Here is a 24,258-nt window from a genome sequence, read left to right as displayed (position 1 = left end):
GAGGGCAACCACGTCCAACACATCACGTGGGGATGGGGTAAAAACCAAAAGGATATGTTCAGTATGACAAAAGTTACCCTGTTTCCCCGAAAATAAGACCTAGCCGGAGAATCAGCTCTGATGCGTGTTTTGGAGCAAAAATTAATATAATACCTGGTATTATATTATCATATTTATTATGTTATTTTATATTATGTTATATTAAATTATATAATATTATACTATATTATATTAAAGACCCAATCTTATAGTAAAATAAGACCAGGTGTTATATTAATTTTTGCTTCAAAAGACGCATTAGAGCTGATTATCTGGCTATGTCTTATTTTGGGGGAAACACAGTATGAAAGAGAAAAACCAGGATGTGATGACTGTCAGCTCTCATATCCTTAAGCTGATCTGCTCCATTCATCCTCATGTGGCGACAACTTCTCAGGGACAGGGCACGGCAGTCTTTGGCTGTCTTCATTCAGTATGCCAGACTCTGCCTCCCCAGTGCTTTCCTATAATTTCCATTTTCACAATCTGCCCTGAATCCTTGCTGGTTTCTAAGTGACTGTGCCTCTTCACATGGTTTATCTTGCACCTCTGGGAGTACAGAGTTGCCTGAATAACTAAGCTGATACCTGAATACGGCTGACCTTGCTAGGCCAACTGAGACCCATCACCCTGGTCACCTCTATTTGTCCTGTCAAACCCGATTTCAAAGGAAACCACATACACTTTCCCAAAACTGTTCTCTGTCTTATTTCTTACCACTGCCCAATGTCCAAAGGCAAATTTGTTCAAAGACAAACAGATTACTCTCTAAAATAATTGTTTTGGCTTAATTTATTTTGAGTCCATTATCTATCACTTTCAGTAAATAATCTAAACTAATATACTCTTCAATTCCTAGCTCTGTTAATGTATTTCTATTTATTGGAAAAGCCCCTCTATTTCCTGACTATTGGATTTTATATTACTTAAAGGGCCACCAAACTTTGGTAAATGGAAAATGGTATGGATTTAGATTTAGAAGGCATGGGTTCAAGGGCCAACTCTAACACTTATAATTAGATGACTCCTTGAAAATCCCTCTACTTTGGAAACCTAAGGATTAGTTGAGTAGGACACGCTCCTCAGAGGGTTGTTTTCAGACAGTAGGTATTGCGTGTCTGCCAATTGCAAATACTTTTCAATTGTATATTTTAATTTTTGTACCATTTACTTTTTAATTCATGTACTTGACTTTCATAATGATTCAGTTTTGCTTCTGAAATATAATTTAAGTAGAAATATCTGGCAGTTTTAAATGTGAATGTCAACCCTATTATCAGTATAATCTAACTCCAACATTAAAGCTTATCATTTAGGCAAAAGGGAATAGATGAATAGATCTCTTTACATAGAATTGGACAAAGAGAGCTGTTAATTCAGTTTGTTTTGAAGAAGGAGAAGGAAAGGCAATTTCAGTATAAAAATAGTTTCCCAGCATGGCATTATAAAGCTTGGAATGCCTCATGCACACATCATTCATTTTGGATTCAATGAATAGCTGATGTCCACCCAATCTTCTGTGCTTCTGTCATGTGGAGCAGAGAAAGTCAATGTGGAGAGTGAAGAGAATGGCCCCAGGCATGGGCAGGCACAGAGACATGATTTGAAAATGCTGTCCTCACAGCAACAAGCTTGTTTCAGTTGTCCCTGAACTTAAACAGCTTTCCTGCCTTATTTTCCTTGGGACACACTGGCATAATTGTAATAAATTCTCATTTATTTAAGATACCTTCAGTTGGATACAAATAAGCCCTAATTAAGGGTTTAATAATGCCATCTCCAGTATATGCAACAAACAGAAACCCAGCACTATTCACCTCACAAAGGAAAACAGAATACTAGATTCATGAGAAAATGGGATGAAAAGGGTGAAGTGACATTTATTTCTATGCACTAGGAAACTGGTTTTTCTTACTAACAGACTGTAGTGATTGAATCCAGATTCCCAAGCTGGACTCTCAGATTTGAACTAACTTCCAGTCCCTGACATAATAAGTGTGCCACCACTCACAGACCGTAACCTTTGTATGCCTCATTTTACTCCTCATAAAATGCAAATAACAACAGGATGCATCACATGACGTTGGTGCACCTAGTGTCGTGCGGGGGACCCTGAAGTGCACCTAGTGTCGTGCGGGGGACCCTGCTCGCTGCGCCATTTGTCGTGCAGGGTCTCAGCTCCCGCTCCCTGCCCAAGAACGCAGGACACGGTAAGGCCAAAAAGGAACACCCACGGAGCCATAGATAGGGGAGTCAAACCAATATATTCTCGCTGGCGGCTGGGCTGGAGACACAGGAAGCAGGATCTACATAATCTGCCTAACAGCAGTCCGCGCTTGCCAGCCACCATCTTCTTGCTAGCCCCCATTCCATTCCTGCTAGCGTAGCCACAGCCGTTATATTAGTGGCCAATGGCTTACGGGTTACAGCTGACGGCCAACTAGCCACAGCTGCTGGCATCTGATCACAGTTGATGGCCATTTACTACCCGAGCCAGCACCTTTCTATGTGAGGCCGAGAGCCTGGAAACTGTTTTTTTGGGGTTTTGTCCCCACACCTAGCATACATCAAACATACGAGGTCAGACAATTAAGTTCGAGAACTTTCCGCTGTGTAAGTGCACAGTAGAAAGTTCTCGAACTTAATTGTCTGACCTCATATACTAACATTGAGTGGCTATAATTGTCTTTATCGCTATGGCAGAGATTTCTTCAGTGTTGAGATTAGCCATCTTCTCTTGAAAACAGAATGCCTTGGAATTTAAGAGTAGTTTCAGTCTGTTCAAGATGCCGCATGTCAGCTTGTTGCAGCCTAAACACAGCTTCTTCCAGGGACCAGCCTCAGCAATGCATCTGCCATCCATGGCAGGCAGTTAAACTTTCCACTGAACCCATTTCATCAGGGGAACCCACTCAGTTTTGTCATTGATCTACCATCCTATACTTTTTACATCCTTAGCCCTGTAAAATGACCATTGACACACCAATCTAAGTTACTACATCATCAACAATCAATAAGAAAACTAAAATGTTATTTACTAAACTTGACTTACTGTGAAATAAACATGGACTGGTATATATTACTAGGAAGATTGTCATCAAACCAAAATAAAACAAAAAGTTAAAAACACCATCTTAATTATTCATATATAATCTCAAGTTTCAATTAATGGAAGGTGTCATCCTATAAACAGTCCAACTAGTGACTGTTTACTTACCAGTTCATCTTCCTGGCCATTAAGCTAAATCTATTTATCGCTTCGTATGATTGTTACTCCCCATGTGTTGCCTCCATCTTAGCCTTTAAAGTATTCCCTATAGTATACACTAGCAAAATCCCAAAGTACTGCTACCCAAATGTGGACTATTTCCACTGCTTATCAAGCCTAACCAGTCTGGGGAAGGATTGCGAAGAAGATTCAACTAAATCATTCCATTGACTAGCTGTTAGCATTTCTGGTAAAAGGATTGGGTGTGACAGAATATTGCATTCAGAGCTAAAATAAAATGCAGAGCCTGTCTGTAGATTCATTTAATTATATTTCTGCTTCCATTATTAACATGGGGAATTAGGTGTTGACTGTAGAGTCTGAATCACAAAGAATGACCTCTAAATAACAGAGCTTTTAAAACTCTAATTTGATGTCTGCATTGAAAGACGCTAAAAATAAAATAAAAACTAGGCTCTTTCAGAGGAAATATTAAAATATCATCCAGCCAACAAAAGTATTCTTTAAAATAGCATACCAATAACACAGCTTTTAAATTTATTTTTAAAAATATTTGTTTCTTCTAAAAGTAAAGTTAATGCAATTAAAAAATAATTCTCAGTATCGAATGTCCTTTCAGCTCCTTTTCTATGTACTATGCATACTGGTATATATGGACATCTCTCTGGTCATCGTCTCAACTTACCTCAGACTCAGCAGAGAATGATTCTCTAAATAAGTAAGTACAGCTGTGGTCTGAAAACGAAATGATAAAATAGTAGTATTACCATTGTACCTCACCACTGCATGAGAGTTCAATTATTCTACATTCTTGTGAATATGTAATAAGTAAACACTTATCAGTATTTTTTAAAATTTTAGCCATTTTAGTGAGCTTACAGTTTTAGAATAGCTTTTTGGAAAGTTAATAAAGGATTTTATTAAGGCTTTTATTTTGTTATTCTGGGCTCATTTGCTTGAACTTTTCTTTACTTGGTTTTCTAATTTTCAAAACATTTCCACACTCTAAATGCTATCGGCAGTCACAGACAAGAATTAAAAAGAAATTTTAAATAAATAAAAAATGGGATTTTATCTTAGCTTTTTAAAAAATTTACTCATTTTTTTCTTTAACATAGTGACATGCTAATATATTTTCCCCTAAGTGTCATAAGGTACAAACATTCATTTGGTGCTTATTTTTGTGTGCATATCTTCTGTGTACATACGTAGGGCTGTCAATTGCTAAACAGAAAATAATTTTTCTCCTCTGTAAACCAGTGTTCAAAATTCTGTATTGTGGTACAGAATTACATTCTTAAACCTTCCAAGCATCATTAAAACCCACTATCTGCTAATAGAGAAAATGATTTACATTTATCTGTGCTTATTCATGCAATAAATCTAACTAACTTCCTGAGATCTACATCCAGTATTGAGTATAAATTTCTACCCTTTCAGCTTTAGTTGGATTCTTTGAAAAGTGATGGAAATTAAACAACTTTACCAAACAGAATTGCGTTCTTGTTCATGGTCATCATTTAGAAGAAGTTACATGAGAAGTTACAGGAGATAGAAAGAGTTAGGTTTTCTTCTTACTTGACCATTTTCTGCAATTCACAACTTCAGTCTTTCCTAAAGACATCTAACCTTAACTCCAAACACCACTATTTCAATACTTCAGTGATGTTTTCCCCAGAAACTTTCCATGAGACTTATTTACACAAATTTTTCTACAGAATAAGGACAACTACCAAAACAAATGTTGTAGTTCATTATGTTGAGAAATAGTTTACATGAATTATACTTTAAACTCATGGATGAAGCTTGTTTTTAATTACTTTGGTTCAACACGACTCTTATCCCATTCTCAAACAACTTTAGCACCTAGAAGGATACTAAACACACTTCTCTCATTTTTACTAGGCCATTGGTTCTTTCCTAAAAGTCTGTAAAAAAAAATACATTATAAAAGCAATGAATGTATAGTGATGAAATGTGAGTTCTGCCAATCTCACCTTTTGTGCCCTAAACAATTGATTTCTTTGGGTGTCAGGTTTTTTATCCCCATCTCTGACCATCTAAATACGGATGGACCAGATGCATGATTGACAACTTTTTAGCCCCTACAACTCTTGATAAAATCTTTTCTTCCACTATAATAACTATATTTTAAGTATGCTTTTGTGCTTGAAAGCTTGCAGTTATTAATAACACACATCTATCTTTTTATTGATAAATAATAGGTACATGTCTAGGTAACTAAGTAATCAGGGTTTCCTATGAAGATGAAATCACGGTTGTTACCATCCCTAATTGATATAATTTTAGTCAAAAGCAAAATGCCTTTATATTTCAAATAGTCTGAACTTCATTTGCACTTTAGAACTTAGAAACCTTCTTCCAACTTTGTTTTGGGAAATTTTTTGCCAGATGATCTCTGAGATTCTTTCTAGCGTGAATGTTTCATCATTCACAACCAACTTGATAAACCGTCATTATGTCTTCCAAGTGTCCACGTTTAAAATGAAACATACTTAAACCCTGACTTCAGTTGTAGCAAAGACACATACGGAGTTTCTAGTGTTCTTTCTTGTCCCTGGGTCCCCTGCAGCCACTGTGTGGACTCCAGGGAAGGTGCCCTCCGCTGGGCGGACATGTCAGACTCAGTCACACTGACGCTGTATGCAGGACACCATCTGTCCTCTTACAAATTGTTTGGGCGAACAAGATGCACCCACATTTTTACAACCTAACAGAACATGGAAACGAGTCGTCAAGGCCAATTAATTAACACAGGATTGCCCCACTTTGGGAGTTGGAGCTTGCTGAGAGGTCGTGAGTCGCAGCGCGACTCCTGGACCTGCAGAGACAAGTCACTGTCGGCTGCCTACCGCAGACAGCCGGAGAAAGGCTGCCGGCACTCCAGACCTGGCGTCTAACATCAGGGACAGAGGACATATGTCCTTGATGGAACAAGCACATTCAAGAGTATTTACAAAGCGACAGCCTTAGTGCTCAAATGGTATGCCAAAATCCACTGAACAGAAGGAAATGTTTGCACAGATTATTAGTTGCAAAAAATGGTTCTCTCTCTTTTACATGTATTAGGAAGGTCTCCAAATGAAGGGGCTGATATGCACATAAAGAAGTTTGTGAGTCCAACTGCTTTTATCAGAGACCAGCAGGAGAGCAGTTTCCTGAGAGTGGCCTAGAGAGCATGGGAGGAAACTTATATGAAAATACTGGTGTATTTCCCAGATGTTTCCCATGTCTAGACAGTTAGTGAACAAAGACGAATATCTTTAGTCTCACTTCATGCTCCAAAAATCTCCTCCTTTCAAAATGTCTGTCTAGATGTCCAGAGTGGGTGTGCCCTAGGCATGATATTCAAAGTATGACTCAGACAATAAGAAGCTAAAATGAATTAATCTATTTTGGTGTATTGTTTTTATAAGGACAGCTGATAGTTCCCTTGGTATCGTAACTTCTCAAAAAGGAAAAACAATAGAAACTGAAAAGAAAAATAGTTGTCCTGATCCTGTTGTCTGAGCAAAAAACTTACTGTCAAATGCTGTTTTCAAAACTCAACTTTGAATTGCCCTGTGACATTAGGGCAGTGCTACTTTCCATTTCTTAGCCCTTGCTGCAGCTTAATTTAATTCCAGGCTGGAAAGAGCCTTCAAGAATCCAGCAGTTCGAGCCTTCAGCTGCAGAAGCCATAAGGAAGTCTGTTGGGTGTTTTTCAGTGAGTGCATAACCTCATCCTAAGCCAGCAAGCACTCTGCAGTTATTTTGAAAACGTAAGACTGTCACAACACAGTCAGAGAAGGAACATTAGGTATAGAGGTACAGACCCACGCCTGGCAGTGGGAATTCAACGCCGCTTTTTCAGAATGGGATAGGATATCCACAGTCATTTACGAAGCAACACCTAGATTTCTTTTAGCTAAAAAAAAATTAAAAAGAGAAAATTATTTCTGAGGAAGAGCAGGGTTGAATGAGCTTGAGGGAAATTTAAGCCTGAGGAAGGAACAGGATCATTGTTGTCTGCTTGGCAACCCAGCAGAGAATTCTGGCCCCTCTTACATTTAAATTTTCATTCGGGGGCTTTAACAAGCTACTTTCTTAGAGATTTTGCTTGGGGATTTTACATATCTGAGGAAATGCACTCAGAGGTGTTCGCATCTTGAAAATATTTCCTTCATCTGGAGCGCCTACGACTCTATACTTAAAAATACCCACATTTAATGTAGGCATGTTAGTTAACTTTAGTGCATTACAAAGTGACTTTCTAGCATCTCTGATGCTGAACATGATTCCAAGCATCAGACTTCAAGTGAAAACTCTTAAATAAATATGGGTCAAGTGTTTTTTTTAAATGAAAGCCAATAAATGATTGCCCATTTATATATTAAGAGCTGCATTTACTTAATTTTTAAATGTGGTGTTTTTACAGAAGTGGTCAACATGAACCACTAATAGTCACACAAACCGTAACACACATAGAAAATAGTGATGTGAACATTCTGACCTTAAACACCTATAGGATTGCAGCATTATGAGATTTGTATGGTAGATTAGTGCATTTACTCACCAAGTCCTCTTCCTAATCTAACAGTCCATGAACCTGTGGCCTCTGGGCTAGAGCAGTGTTTCTCAACCTCCCGCTAGAAATATTTTTCTGGATAATTTTTGTTTAGCAACATATCTGATATTTACCACTAGCTGCCAGTGACACTCACCACTATATCACAACCAAATGTCTCCACATGTTGCCAAATGTCCCCTGGAGGGCAGAATGACCCACTGCCTGAGAAACACTGGACTAGAGAAAGGATTTTTTAGGTAAATTTTTAAATGATAATTTTTACCCTCTTTCATCTCCCTCCCAAGTTACAATTCAGTAAAGGTCTTAAGAGTGTCATCCAAGTTGGGGTCAAAATGTCCTGGGCTAAGAAGATATCTGATAAAAGTTCAATAGAATTAAGAATAATTAATTCCATTTATTCATTTACGTTCTGAATATTTAATGATATTGTAAAGCTTTCTAAAGTTTCTTTTGATATTTACTGCTTAGACTCATTTTTTTATATATAACCCCTTTAAGAACAAAAAAAAACATTAAATCCCTTAGGTTTCATCACTTAGTTCTGAATCACCCTTAAGTTTTCACTTTGAAAGACTGACTTGAAGACTGTGAGTTGTATTTTGTTTTATGAACAAGCATCTATGCATTTTTTTGTTAAATTTATTGGGGTGACAATTGTTAGTAAATTTACATAGATTTCAGGTGTACAATTCTGTATTACATCATCTATAAATCCCATTGTGTGTTCACCATCCAGAGTCAGTTCTCCTTCCATCACCATATATTTGCTCCCCCTTACCCTCATCACCCCCCCACACACACCTTTACCCTCTGGGAACCACTAAATTATTGTCTGTGTCTATGAGTTTTTCTTTCTCATTTGTTTGTCTTGTTCTTTAGTTGTTTTTGGTTTATATACCACTTATCAGTGAAATCATAGGGTTCTCTGCTTTTTCTGTCTGACTTATTTCACTTAGCATTATACTCTCAAGATCCATCCATGTTGTCACAAATGCTCCTATATCATCTTGCCTTAACGCCGAATAGTTTTCCATTGTATATATATACCACAACTTCTTTATCCATTCATCTATCGAAGGACATTTTGGTTGTTTCCATGTCTTGGCCACCGTAAACAAAGCTGCAATGAACATTGGAGTACACGTGTCTTTATAGAGAAATGTTTTCAGATTTTTTGGGTAGATACCCAGGAGAGCGATTGCTGGGTTGTATGGTAATTCTATTCGTAATTTCTTGAGGAACCTCCACACTGCTTTCCATAACAGCTGCACCAGTCTGCATTCCCACCAACAGTGTATCAGGGTTTCTTTTTCTCAACAAGGAAGCCTCTCCAACACTTGTTACTATTTGTCTTGTTGATGAAAGCCATTCTGACTGGGGTGAGGTGATATCTCATTGTGGTTTTCATTTGCATTTCTCTGATGATTAGCGATGTTGAGCATTTTTTCATATGTCTATTTGCCATTTGTAAGTCCTCTTTGGAGAAATGTCTCTTCAGGTCCTCTGTCCATTTTTCAATTGGGTTGTTTATTTTTTTGTTGTTGAGTTTTATGAGTTCCTTGTATATTTTGTATATTAGCCCCTTATCAGAGGCACTGTTTGCAAAAATCTTCTCCCATTCAGTTGGTTGCCTCATTATTTTGTCAATAGTTTCTTTTACTGTGCAGAAGCTTTTAAGCTTCCTATAATCCCATTCGCTTATTAATTTATGCATTTTTAGCTGATTTAAGATAGGTGATTATGTTATGAAAATTATGTAGCATTCAATATCGCCATGTCCAGCAACAATTTTTAAAAGATTTTTATTAAAATATAGCTAGCATGCAATATTATATTATTAAGATCACAGTAAAATAATACAGAAATATTTTATATTTTTTTCAGTGGAGCCAGCTGCCATCCTTTGTCACTATCTAACATGGCAGAACGACCACAATCTAAGGTCCTGGAATAGAATTGGTGTGGCACTTCTATGGTTCATAAAAATGTCTGAGCATGGTCAAGACAGCTGTGACTTGTTGATATCAGTACTAACCTGAGACATTAGCAGAGAATTCAAGTAGGGATTGTAAATGCATTTGCTTCCTACAGTTTCTAGAGAGAGGGGAAGAGCAGAGCTAACTGTTAGTGGTAACTGCTGGGTTCCTGCACATTGTTGTCACAGCCCCCTGGGCTCCAGCCGCACTACTTGAGAGACGGTCCTTCAAGGATCACACTACCATCTCATGACATCCCTCCTGTCACTTCAGATCAAAGGATTATTTTTTAAATACAGGCAAATACAAGGAAGCTTCTGGATGATATTTCCTGAAACTACACATAAAAAGCATATGGCCTTATTCTCAAATACTTTGTAATTATACGACTTCATTTTCTGATTATATGATATTAAAAGTTACAAATATAATATTAAAATACAGCCACAGTCCTTTATCTTAATTTCTCTAATGTTAAAATTCTGTGAGAGAACAAAATAAGATATATATATAGATATATATATGTAGATATATCTATATATATATATATATCTACAGTAACAATGTCATTCTGGAAACACTTTAGACGATTAAATAAGTAAAGCTGTATTATTACGTATAACTATTTCATTCCCAGCACAGGTGTGATATTAGGCCCTCATTAATTGTTGAATGGCAAATTCATAAGCTTGCTGTTATTGTTTCTTTTCCAGAAACCCAGGCATTTTTCTAGTTCTGCCACCGTCACTCCAAGACTTCTTTTTACCTTTGCCAAAAGAATTCCCTTTACTTCTGTTCTGATTTGGATTCTGTTTCCTTCATCGTGTGACTTTTTCTTGCTAGTATTAATTTTCAGTTTGGGGGAAGATATTTTCCAGAGTTCCCTAAGGAATGGTATTTGGCAGGTCAATTTTTTGAAAACTTGCATGTCTGAAAATGTCTTCATTATATTCATTATTGATTTATGGTTGACTAGGTATAAAATTATAAATTTCCTCAGCATTTTAAAGGTTCATTCCATTGTCTCCCAGCTCGCTGCACTGCTGGTGAGAAATCCAGTGCCATTCTGGTACATCACTATTTTCATGTGATCTTTTTTTTTACCCGTGGAAACTTTTAGACTGTTCAGACTACACTCTTAGCTCATCCCTCAGATTGCCCTCCTTTTTACTAAGCACTAGTCATATGCAAACTAACAAAAAAATATCTGCTTCTTACTTATAAAATGTATAATACAACACAATAAGAACTGTGTTTATATAGGACATTGTGAAATTTTGTGCCATGATGAGATTGTCATTCTTTTATAGTTGAATAAAAGTATTACCAAAATTTGTGACTTTATCTCCACCAACTAAGGGAACTTCCAGTGATCCTCTAATCCCAAATCTGATGTCTTCTCTTACTTCTCATCTGCTTGCACCTTTCATTAACTTTAGATTCACCACTCAAGCAGTCTTGAATTTTCTCCTGTTTTGTTTCCCATAGTACTCTACTTTTCCTTCTCCTGATATTTTTATCTTGTCTCTGGTTCCTAAATGTGGATATGCCTTTTCTTTTATGTATGCTTTCCTGTTGTTTGTGATATTCATATTGTAAGAGGCCTTGTTTAACTTTAGGATAGTGTCACCATTATGATTGTTACTTGCCAAATATGTGTTTGATCATAATCTATTTTGAATGTAGTCCCATATTTTCACCAATATCATCCTGAGTGTATTATACTGAAGAAAAGCTAAACTGAAATCCTAGAGTAGATGCTGGCAAACTATTTTCCTGTAAAGGGCCAGAAAATAAATATTTCAGGCTTTGCAGGACACAAGGTTGCAAATACTCGAGTCTGCTACTATGATGTGGACTCAGCCATAGACAATACCTAAACAAATGAGGGTGGTTGTGTTACCAAATGTCATTTACAAAACAGACAGTGAGACTTAGCCCACCCGCAGGCAACAGATTTACCAGTGCCTGGTCTACAGATTTGAGCTGTGTCTTGAGTTTGCCCTAAGTGGCTGTTTGACCTTAAGAGAATCATTTAATGACTTTGGGACTCAGCCTCACAAAACTACTGCATTAGAATTTATTTCTTTTGACTAGAATTTTCTCCTCTCACCTGCTACTTTTAGTCCCAGCTGAAATGTCACTTCTTCTGTGAAGCCTTCCTTCATTCCAACATACAAGATTATGTATTAATTCTGACCTATTCCTGGTCAGAATTAGCTACACCTTCTTTTATTCTAAAATTGTATAGTTTTATGAGTCAATAAAACACTCCTAGTGTTATATTATAATTGTTTTTCATGTCTCTCTTCACCCCTTGATTTTAAGCTCCTCCTTGGAAGCCTCAGTATTTATTGAAGCACTTGCTGTAACTTACGCTCAATAGCTGCTTGTCAAACATTTGTGCAATGTAATGGTCTACATGTCCTTTAAGTTGGTTTTTAGCTAAAAATATAATTATTCATGTTTTAAACCAAATCTCTTCTTCCTCTTGCTCATGACATCCTTATCTTGGCTTCCCAGGGCTCAGAGTTAAGTCTCTGCGTTGTGGTGAAGAAAACAGGGTCTGAGCTGGACAGACATGAGTTGGAAGTTTCACTCTGCCACCTGGTCTGTGCAGGATCTTGGGTAATTACTAATGTCTGGAGGCCTCAGATTTCTCACTTGCGAATTTGAGGCCCAAAGAGGATGTGCGGTCCAAGGTGATTGTGATTGTATAGCTGACACCCTACAAATGACCCCTGTTAGCTCGTCACTTTCATCCTAACATTCCCAGCAGCATGACCATGAACACATCTTTTGGTAAAATCATTTTCCCTTAAACATGCATTGGTCTGTGATTAAGCTACCTGATATCCTTCACTCTGACGCATGGCGTGCTGGGACAGCCATGAGACCTGTTTCTGTTGGAGACCGACAATCTCTGCTTAATGCTCAATGCACACTACATTCAATTTTATAGCCTAGAATTAGTCTATAATTAGTGAGAATGTTTAATTGAATGTGACTCTCTACAAACCGCATGTTCTGTCAATAGGAGAATATTTACCTTGTTTTTAGTGTGTTAAGTTCTAGCCTACTGTATCTCAAAGGCATCTGAACAGTCTGGGAAGCCTTTGCCTTTCAGTTACTCAGTGAATAATACTACTGGTGTGTTTTCTAAAGTGGGGGGTTCTTTCTTTTCATTTTTTCCTAAGAGTGATGTTACTGTACTGCTGTACTGTCTTCTCGCACGAGCCACGTTTCCAAAATGTATCTGAGTCCCAAATATGTATATTCCTGTGATAGCTCTTCAATGCTAGTCTGAAATAGCATTTTAAATTTCAGTGTCACTTAACTTTTTGTAAACTTATACTATTTTAAAAACTGGATTATAAACTCTATGTATAAAGTAAAATTATTTTACTAATGTTTATATTCTCACACAACCTTGTGTAGTTCTGTCAATTATATACATGACTTATTCTTTGCTCATTACTCTGTATTAATTTAATATAAATTACAATTAACAAAGTTAAATAAGTCTACATGAGCCCTGTTCCACAAACTAACTGAACAATGATTTCATATTTCCGATTATGAACATTCTGGTTTTGGAGTAATGTTTATTATTTTCTTTGAGGAAAAATTCCAGTGAATGGGATATACATATAACTAATCTACTCTGGGTGTCTAAACCCAAAGTATATGTATTCACTTAATGCACATGACACTACACTGTACCTTACACACAACATACTTCTACAGAGATCAGTATAGTATGTGAGGTTTCAGTAGGGATGCCCAACAACTCACCTGCTTTGGGAAGTTGTTATCTCTGATTGAAAAATCATAATTGCTATCATTTATTTTCTCAATTCTTTAAGAGCTTAGCCACTAAAGACTGGGTATAGGAATTTTAACTAGAAATACAAACGCAAATAGTAAGTTTAATAGGAAATCTATCACACTTAACATGGTAGTAAATGTGGTAAAAAAATAAAACTTCAAGCACAGCAAACAGCAAGACAATGAAATCTGTGTGAAACAACCTTTGTCCACCAGCCCCACCATATGGAAAAGTAAGAATTTGCAGTTTATATTCAAGGGGGAAAAAATCTTACTAAATATTCAAAAATACTTACTCTGTGATGTCTCATAGCAAACAGAAAGCTACTTTAAAGTGGTAAGAAACACTCAACTTTTTATAAACGATGAATGTGCATTCTTTCATCTTGTTTTAAATTTAAGAGTTACGCATTCATGGGATGTAAAAATATGGTGTATTTTTCCCCCTGGGAAAACATATGTTAAAGTAAAGTATAAATTTTAAAGGTAAACTTTTGCAGAATGGTTTGCAATATTATTTTTCACTTTACAATGTTGGAATAGAGTTTGTGGTTTGTTTTACTTTATCCAACATCTATTTTATGCAACAATCCTGTATCTCCATGCAAATCATATCATTTCAAAAATATAGGAAGATATAAAAACATATTGTCATCCTTTTCTAAATCTAAGAACCTTTTAGATAGTGAACAAATTCTTTCCTCCATTTCATTTTCTGTTCCTCTCCCACACTTTGGTCTGTTTCCTTAAGTTGGAGCGTACCGTATAATTTTAAAATAAATGCCACAAAACTGTTGTGACTAGTAAAATTTGAAGCTAACCAGTTCAGAAGAGGATTTGGGAGGAATTCGACATCACACAGGGAGGAGGAGTTGAGTAACAGGTTGCCACTTGTTACTTGAGTAACAAGACCCCAGCTGTGGTCACCCAGCTCCTGTGATGCAGCTATGAATGAGTCTTAGTACCTTCCAGGTCTCTTAGATCTGATGTGTGACAACTGCAGTTTGACTTGCTTAACTCAGGTGCCTGCTCTGGAACTAATCAACTGTGACTAGGAAAGAGTTAAGGGCCCCTTTCTCATAAACACCAAAGGTAGTTACCGGAGAATTATGAAGTGTCTGCAACACCTAGGTGGTGTTGATAAAGCCAAAAGAAAAAAGAAAAGAAGAAGAAGAAAAAAGATGGGTCTAGAAGCTGGCAGAACTATTTAGAATAGGATATCGCTTCCAATCCCCCTTTATCCACAGTAGTTACTAAAATCAGCTAATTGTGAATTGTGTCATTAACTAGGTCATTGTAACCAGCTAAATGAAAATGGGGTAAATTAAAAAGCGTTTGGTCACATCCCACCAGGCGTTAAAGGAAGTTATAAGAACTATGACAACACTTTGGACCAAGAGAGTTTTTCAAAGCCTCAACACTAAGATATTACCTGTTGCCATCAGAAGTGGTAGGTGACAGCGGCTTACTGTAACTATAACACCAAAGTAGGGTCTGTAGGCAGGGACCAATCCATTTCTGTGGGAAGTGGTGAGCCTCAAGCATGCGTGCACTTCCTAAGTATCTTTTATGCCCCAACGGCAATTTCTCAGTAACAAAATAATTACACTTGTCATTTATTGAACACTTACTCTGTCAGTCCCATGTCCGCTTGACATGCACTAACATATTTCAGTTTTGCAACAACCTTGTGAAGTAAGCACTATTATTATTATCCTCTTATAGACTGGGACATACACAAATAGAGGAATTAAGTAACCTATCCAAGGTTGCTTTTAGGAATGAGTACAGTCAATTTACCCTTGGAGCCCATTCAAAGGTAAATTTCCTTACAAAAGTATATTTAAGGTTTATACTGAGAGGCAAATCATGCTTTCCTCAAGTGTGCTAAAAAATATAGTATATAGTTCAGTTGCAATACAATTCAAGAAAGAGTAGATTCTATATAACCACTTCGTGCCTTGCTCTGCGTAAGGCTCTGGTCATGTGAGAGTGAGTATGCCTTACACTCAAGACCCTGACTCCTGACCAGCTGACAGCATGAGCTACAGAATCTGCTCCAAAGAATGGCTCTGAAATAGTTTTTAAATTTTGTTTGCACCGTTCATTTGATAATAATAATAGCAGCAATCCTATCCTACACTGAGCACCTACTACAAGGCAGTTGGTTTTCCTGCAACATCTTCCTTATCTTCCCAACAATACTGTCAGACTGGTATGACCATGCCCTCTTTACCAGTGAAGAAAATGGGTTTGCAAGTCCAGGTCCCAAATTAGGTACTGGTGAAGCTGGCTTTCAAATCCATTCTTTTTTTATTTTTAGTTTTGCTTTGTTTTGTTTCAATTTTGAGGCTTATACTTTTTCCATTAAAATAAATGACACCTTTAGAAAATCAATTTACCTTCAGGTGTTTAATCTCTTATCCCCAGACACATCGTGAGCTGTAGGCTTCCTCCACGTTCCAGTGAGATGCGACTTCCCCGGGAAGGCTAGATCAGTGGGTACTGCAGGCATCACAGTGGCTTGTCTGAGATATACCTGGGGCATCACTCAGGTCCCACACAGAGATGCCACTTGTTCAACAAACAAGTGGGTATCTAGTTCAAGACTTTTGTAAGCAGTCAATAATGATCTCTGCAGAATTACATAGCAATTTCTTCGACTTTTACATCAGAAATGTCTCTCCATCAACATTCAAGAACACCAAACGATTAACAAGATTAATATTCTCAGAATTCACTTCAGTTGTAAGTAGCATAATCAGTTAAGAACTCTGTGTCTGTGTGTCTGTGTGACTCTGTGTGTGTGTGTGTGTGTGTGTGTGTGTGTGTATGTGTCTAGATGTTTCTTAGGTTTACAAGGTTTCCCGTGGGTTTTTTTTAATTTAGAAATCTTTGAGTATGTTTCTTTGAAAACAGTTCTAGATACTCCTGAAGAATTTTGTGTACCTATCTTGAACCAAAGTAACTGTTGACTCACACAGGCTTGCAGGAGGCCCAGGCACTTAATTACCATCCACTATCCACTTTCCGTATCTTTACTCTTTCTGCATAAATTAGCTCAACAATTTCCAGACATTACTACTTTCATACAGTTTTTCATTTTCTCTGATGTCATCATTTTATCATAAACTTTTTTATTCTTTACAGTTCATCTAAGTTTTATACTTACGGAGAAGCACTTGATGGTAGAAGAGCCTTATTTATTTCCAGCTTAAAATTTAACTCTTGCTGTACCATACATTTTCTTTTCAACAAAGTACTTGATTTCTTTTTAAAACATACTAAACTATCAGCCTTTGAAACTAATTTGAAAATGTCTGCTTTACCCCCTCCTAATTTGTATATTCTAGAAATGTGAACATAATAACAAATATGTCATAGGAGAAGATGCTGTCTAGATATTAAAGAGATATCATTAAGTACCCTTCCAGGACGTGGACATTCAATCTTGTCTAGAAAGATTCATGAAGTCACCTAGCAGTAGAAAAATACACGTTCCTTTCGAGGTACTCTCACCTGTTATAAAACTGTTCAATTCAATGTCTCCAGAAAGGCTTCCTCATCCCACTCAGGAAGTTATTTTATCTGAGAATTACAGTTAAATTAGGTTAAAATGATCTTTCTTTGTCTTCATTGGCTAATACTTAATATATTATGTCATCCATGCATTAACTCACCATTTTCCCTAGGATGTGTTTTGAAGTTTTTGCCCTGATATATTAAGCAAAATTGTGTTTTTATTTAAAGAGAATTCTAGCAGTCCTCCCTTGTGAATGTTATGGTATTGGGTGGTTAATATTTTGATACAATGTGTCTCATAGAGGGACATAAGTATTAAGAGTAGAGAACATGAAAAATATGCATATGTGTGTGCATACATACATGAGGAATAGTGAAAGAGCAGATGAAATAAAACTTATTAAACTCTATACATTTCAAATAGAAGACAAAAATATATGAAATTTCCAGAAACCATTAAAAGTAAGGTTTGGGGAAGTTGTCGTCCCACATTTGTAAATAATTGTTACAATATTATTTAAGAAAAACTCCTTTTGAGTTGAATGAAGTGAATTATACTGCATTTCAAATTTTAATATTTAATTGCTAAAGTATTTGAGCCTTAGAGATAATCGACAGCAAAGGCAACCAGTGCCCTTTTTCATAAAAATAATACAATTTTGAGCAGAATTGACCAAAGAATTAACATCTTTAACATAATTCATTTACTCATTTAAGATCGTGGCACATATCTCTGTTCCTTAAAATTCACTTTTAAGATTCTTAGCAAGTTTTCTGGTTTTCTTCACATTTGCTCAACACAATCTCTTTAGGAATATTCTTAGTATAATTTTTGGATTTTATTTATTTCTCTGTTTGTTCTAGTTTTAGTTGCTATCATAGTTTTCACTCATCCCTATACCACATCAAACATATTATGGATAATTTATAAGAACATTTTTAGTTTTGTGCTAATATTCATTCACTTTATTGAATACTCATATTTAATTTTAGGTTCTTATCCCATTGATTGTCTTGCATTAAGGGTACAATTTGCAATTTCAAGTAAAAGCAAAGTGGTCTACTTTGTAATAGTTATCTCTTTTTTCTATTTCATACTTTATTTATTGCATTCACCAAAATGTCCAGAACAATGGTGATTAATTATGTGGGATATTTGTAAACATATAGATCAGTAGAAATTCTAATTGTATCTCATTGTTATATTTGCTTTGCTGTTTTTATGTTTTGTTTTGTTTTGTTTTTTGAGATAGAGTAATGTTGAAACAGTTTCCTCTTTGTCCTATTTTCTGACACATATTTATTATGAAATCAATTATGGTCCTTGTTGATCTTGCATACCTATGGTATAATTTTTGCTTATAGTAGATAATCGTTCTAACATATTAATATAATTAATTTGCTGATACTTTATTTAGGGTTTATAAATCTCTATGGAAAGACAATATAGTGGAGTGGTTTAACCTGCAGCTTTGTAATCAAGATGAATATTCCAGTTCTGCAACTTATTACTTATGTGATATGAGGCTATTTAAACCATATCACCCTTAGTCTCTTCACTTGCAAAATGAAAATGATTGCATATTTTATTGGCTTTCTTAATTCAGTGACTGACTAACCACAAAAATGTGAAGTAGCTATTATCAGTGATTTTAATAGTGGAATAAAAGAATAAATGATATTTGGTAAAGAGAAAAGGGAGGTTTATACATATCCTTTTTTAAAGATGTGTCTTCATGTAGATGTTTTTCATTCTTGTAATATATACTTATAAATAATTCAGCTAAATTTGTTTAATTTCTTAAATTTTGAAAATTAGTCATACTCTACATGTGTCCTGTTTGGGAGACCACCTCAGGGATGCTGTGGATGCCTGGTCATGGCATTGTACACCAGAGACTGGACATTAATGAATGCCAACTATAATTTTATGTGTATAATGTGATGGCTCGGTGTGAGGTCGGGGTGGTGGTGGATGGGGGGAAGGGGGGTTCACGGTGTGAGGGATGTAAAAATAAAATAAAATAAAACTATAAAAAAAGAATAAATTACATAGCTTGGAGTGATCTACGACTTAATATTTGGAATAATATATTTCTAGATGCTGATCCTGGAAAAGTTAGGAGAGATGAATATTTGAAAACTTTCTTCAATGTTTCATTAATTAAACACACAATGGGATTTATAGATGATGTAATACAGAATTGTACAACTGAAATCTATGAAATTTTACTAACAATTGTCACCCCAATAAATTTAAAAAAACATGTACAGTATGGGGAATATAGCCAATAATATTGTAGAAACTATGTATAGTATCAGGTGGGTACTAGACTTATCAGGGGGATCACTTCATAAATTATATAAATGCCTAGCCACTATGCTGTACACCTCAAAATAATATAAAGGAACTATTGAATGTCAACTATAATTAAAAAAAAATAATTACAGGGATATATATATATATATATATATATATATATATATATATACAGCACAGGGATTACAATAATATTGTAATAAATATGTACAATGTTAGATAGGTAATAGACTTATTGGGGTTACCACTTTATGAGGTATATAAATGTCTAATCACTCTGTTGCCTTGTACACCTGAAACTAATAAAAAAGAAAAGAACCATTAAAAAAAATTAAAAATTTGGATCAAAAAACTAAACCCAACCATATGCTGTCTCCAAGAGACACATCTCAGCTACTAGGACAAGCATAGACTCAAAGTGAAAGGGTAGAAATTGACACTCCAAGCAAATGGTACCCAGAGAAAATCATGTGTAGCCATAATGATATCAGATGAAACAGACTTCAGGGTGAAAAAGATAACAAGAGACAAAGATGAACATTTAATAATGGTAAAAGGGACTATACAACAAGAAGACATAACAGTCATCAATATTTATGCCCCCAATCAGGGAGCACCAAAATATACCAAGCAACTAATAACAGAACTAAAGGGAGAAATTGACCAAAACACAATTATACTGGGGGACTTAAATACATGATTGACAGCTATGGATAGATCATCCAAACAGAAAATAAATAACGAAATAGCAGCCCTAAATGACACATTAGATGAAATGGACATCATTGACATATATAGAGCACTTCATCCTAAAACATCAGACTATACATTCTTTTCGAGTGTACATGGAACATTCTCAAGGATAGACCATATATTGGGACATAAAACAAACCTCAGCAAATTTAAGAAGATTGAAATCATATCAAGCATATTCTCTGAACACAAGGCTTTGAATTTGGATATCAACTGCGAAAAGAAAGCAGGAAAAAACACAAACACATGGAGATTAAACAACATACTTTTAAAGAATGACTGGGACAAAGAAGAAATTAGAGGAGAGATCAAAATATACATAGAAATGAATGACAATGAAAATACATCCTACCAAAATTTATGGGATGCAGCGAAAGCAGTTTTAAGAGGGAAATTTATACCATTACAGGCCTATCTCAAGAAACAAGAAAAATCCCAAATAAATAACCTCCTGTTACACCTCAAAGAACTAGAAAAAGAAAAACAAGTAAAACCCAAGGTCAGCAGAAGAAAGGAAATATCAAAAATCACAGCAGAACTAAATGAAATAGAGAACAAAAAGACAATAGAAAAAATTAATGTGACAAAGAGCTGGTCTTTGAAAAAATTAATAAAATCAACAAACCTTTGGCTAGACTCACTAAGATAAAAAGAGAGAAGACACTAATTAACAAAATCAGAAATGAGAAAGGGGAATTTATCACAGACACCACAGAAATACAAAGGATCATTCAAGAATACTGTGAAGGACTATATGCCACCAAATTCAATAACCTAGAAGAAATGGACAAGTTCTTAGAAACATATAGCCTTCCAAGGCTGAAACATGAAGAACTGGAAAATCTAAACAGACCGATCACCAGTAAAGAAATTGAATCAGTCATCCAAAACCTTCCCAAAAGCAAAAGTCAGGGACAAGATGGCTTCACCAGTGAATTCTACCAAACCTTCAAAGAGGATTTAATACCAATCCTGCTCAAACTCTTCCAAAAAATTGAGGAAGAGTCAGTACTCCCTAACTCATTTTATGAGGCTAACATTACCCTGATACCAAAACCTGGTAAGGACAACACAAAAAAAGAAAACTACAGACCTATATATCTGATGAATACTGATGCAAAAATCCTAAACAAAATTTTAGCAAATCGAATACAACAATGCATTAAAAAGATTATTCATCACGATCAAGTGGGGTTCATCCCCAGGGCACAAGGATGGTTCAACATCCGCAAATCCATCAATGTGATACATCACATAAACAAAATAAAGGACAAAAATCATATGATTCTATCAATTGATGCAGAAAAAGCATTTGACAAGATACAACATCTATTTATGATTAAAACACTTAATAAAATAGGTATAGAAGGAAAATACCTTAACATAATAAAGGCCATCTATGACAAGCCCTCAGCTAATCTCATAATAAATGGAGAAAAACTGAAGCCCTTTGCTCTACATTCAGGAACATGACAGGGCTGTCCCCTATTACCTCTGCTTTTCAACATAGTGTTGGAAGTCCTTGCCAGAGCCATCAGGCAAGAGAAAGAAATAAAAAGCATCCAAATTGGGAATGAAGAAGTTAAAATATCACTCTTTACAGATGACATGATGTTATATATAGAAAACCCTAAAGATTCCTCCAAAAAGCTGTTAGAAACAATCAACGAATACAGTAAAGTTACTGGCTACAAAATCAACGTACAAAAGGCCATTGCATTCCTGTATACTAACAATGAAATTTCAGAAAAAGAAATACAAAAAACAATTCCTTTTGCAATTGCAGCAAAAAGAATAAAATACCAAGGAATAAACTTAACCAAGGATGTTAAGGATTTATATGCTGAAAACTATAAGACATTTTTGAAAGAAGCTGAAGAAGACTCAAAGAAATGAAAAGATATTCCATGTTCATGGATTAGAACAATCAACATAGTTAAAATGGCCACATTACCCAAAGCAATATTCAGATTTAATGCAATCCCCATAAAAATCCCAATGGCATTTTTTAAAGAAATAGAACAAAAATCATCAGATTTGTTTGGAACCACAAAAGACCCCGAATAGACATAGCAATCTTAAGAAAAAACAACAATGCTGGAGGTGTCACACTTTCTGACTTTAGCTTGTAGTACAGGGCTACAATAATCAAAACAGCATGGTGTTGGCAGAACAACAGACACATAGACCAATGGAATAGAATTGAGAACGCTGAAATAAAACCACGTAAATATCGACAGATAATTTTTGACAAAGAAGCTAAAAACATACAATGGAGGAAAGACAGCCTCTTCAATAAATGGTGCTGGGAGAATTGGATTGCCATGTGCAAAAGAATGAAACTGGACTGTTATCTGTCACTATGTACCAAAATTAATTCAAAATGGATCAAGGACTTAAGCATAAAACCTGACACAAAAAAGTAGGAGACAAAAAAAATGGCGGCGTGAGGTGAGCCTCTGTAACGCTCCCCTGGAATTTACAACGAATCGGACAACAATAACTCCACAAAGGACTCCTTGCACAGCAGACAGGCAAGACGAAGAGGCCCATTACTGAAATCAACTCCAGGTGGGTGAATCGTGCGAGCGGGGGAGGAGGGAGAGGAGAAGTGCGGAGACGGAGCCGCGCGGGCGCAGGACGCAGACCTAGCTCAGTGCTCGGAGCCCGCTGCTCCCGGAACTACCCCTGCTGCGGGAGAGGGAAGGACTCGGACTGCTAGGGCTCCGCTCACGGCCCGCAGGGCTGAGGGGGCAGCATACAAAACCGCTGAACCCAACGCTCGCTCACGGCAGACACCTCGGAGCAAAGACTGAGGGAAGAGGGCTGAAATCGGTGGTTTAAGCCCTCACTGCCGAGCGGAGAACGGAAGCCTTAGGCATGGAGACTAGCCGCGCCCTCCCTACCCTCCCAGAGCTCGCCCCGCCCCCACCTGCCCGGTGCTAGAAGCGATAAAATAGCAGTGTCGGATCAAAGGACAGAATATTTGCTGCTCTGAGAACTGTGGACCGCAGACACAGATTCGCAGCTCAACTAGTTCCGGCAAAGGGGAGGGAGCTGTGGAAGCAGGACTGGCTGTGGTGGTGGTCGCCGCCATTGCTCTGGGCCACCTCTCACAACTCACCCCGCCCCTGGCCCCACCTATCTGGGCGGATCCCTGCAGGAGTAAACAGAACTGCTGAAACAAACGGGCTCTGAATCTGGTGCAGAAAGAGCTTTGGAACTCCAAAAGCTCTTCGCATACCTAGCAACCTGTTGCAGAAGACACTACTGTAGATGTCTAGGAAGAGAAATAGTAAATCAGTGATTGCCATGAATAACCAAGGCAACAAGATAGCTCAGAAAGAAAGTGAAAAGTCTCCAGAAAGGAACTTAGAGATATGGACCTTTGTGATTTAAATGACAGAGAATTCAAGATCGCAATTCTGAAAAAACTGAACGAGATGCAAGAAAACACAGAAAGGCAGTTTAATGAACTCAGAAACACAATCAAAGAACACCATGAGCATTTTACAAAAGAGATTGAAATCTTGAAAAAGAACCAAATAGAATTTCTGGAGATTAAGAACTCAATAGAAGAAATTAACAATAAAATATCCAGCTTAGGTAGTAGAGTTGACCAGATGGAGGAAAGAATCAGTGACATCGAAGATAGGAACCTGGAATTTACACAGAGGGAAGAAGAAAGAGACTTGAGACTTAAAAGAAATGAAAGAACTCTACAAGAACTTTCTGACTCCATCAGAAAGAGCAATATAAGAATAATGGGCATACCAGAAAGAGAAGAAAGAGGGAAGGGAACAGAGAATATATTCAAACAAATCGTCGATGAGAACTTCCCAAATTTGTGGACAGAACTGGATCCTCGAATCCAAGAAGCAAATAGAACACCTAATTACCTCAATCCCAACAGGCCTTCACCAAGGCACATTGTATTGAAGCTGTCTAAAATCAATGACAAGGAAAGAATCCTCAAGGCAGCCAGGGAAAAGAAGACGGT

The sequence above is a fragment of the Rhinolophus hipposideros genome (genome assembly GCF_964194185.1).
Source record: "Rhinolophus hipposideros genome assembly, chromosome: 4".
NCBI lineage: Eukaryota > Metazoa > Chordata > Mammalia > Chiroptera > Rhinolophidae > Rhinolophus > Rhinolophus hipposideros.
This window is presented reverse-complemented; position numbering follows the sequence as displayed.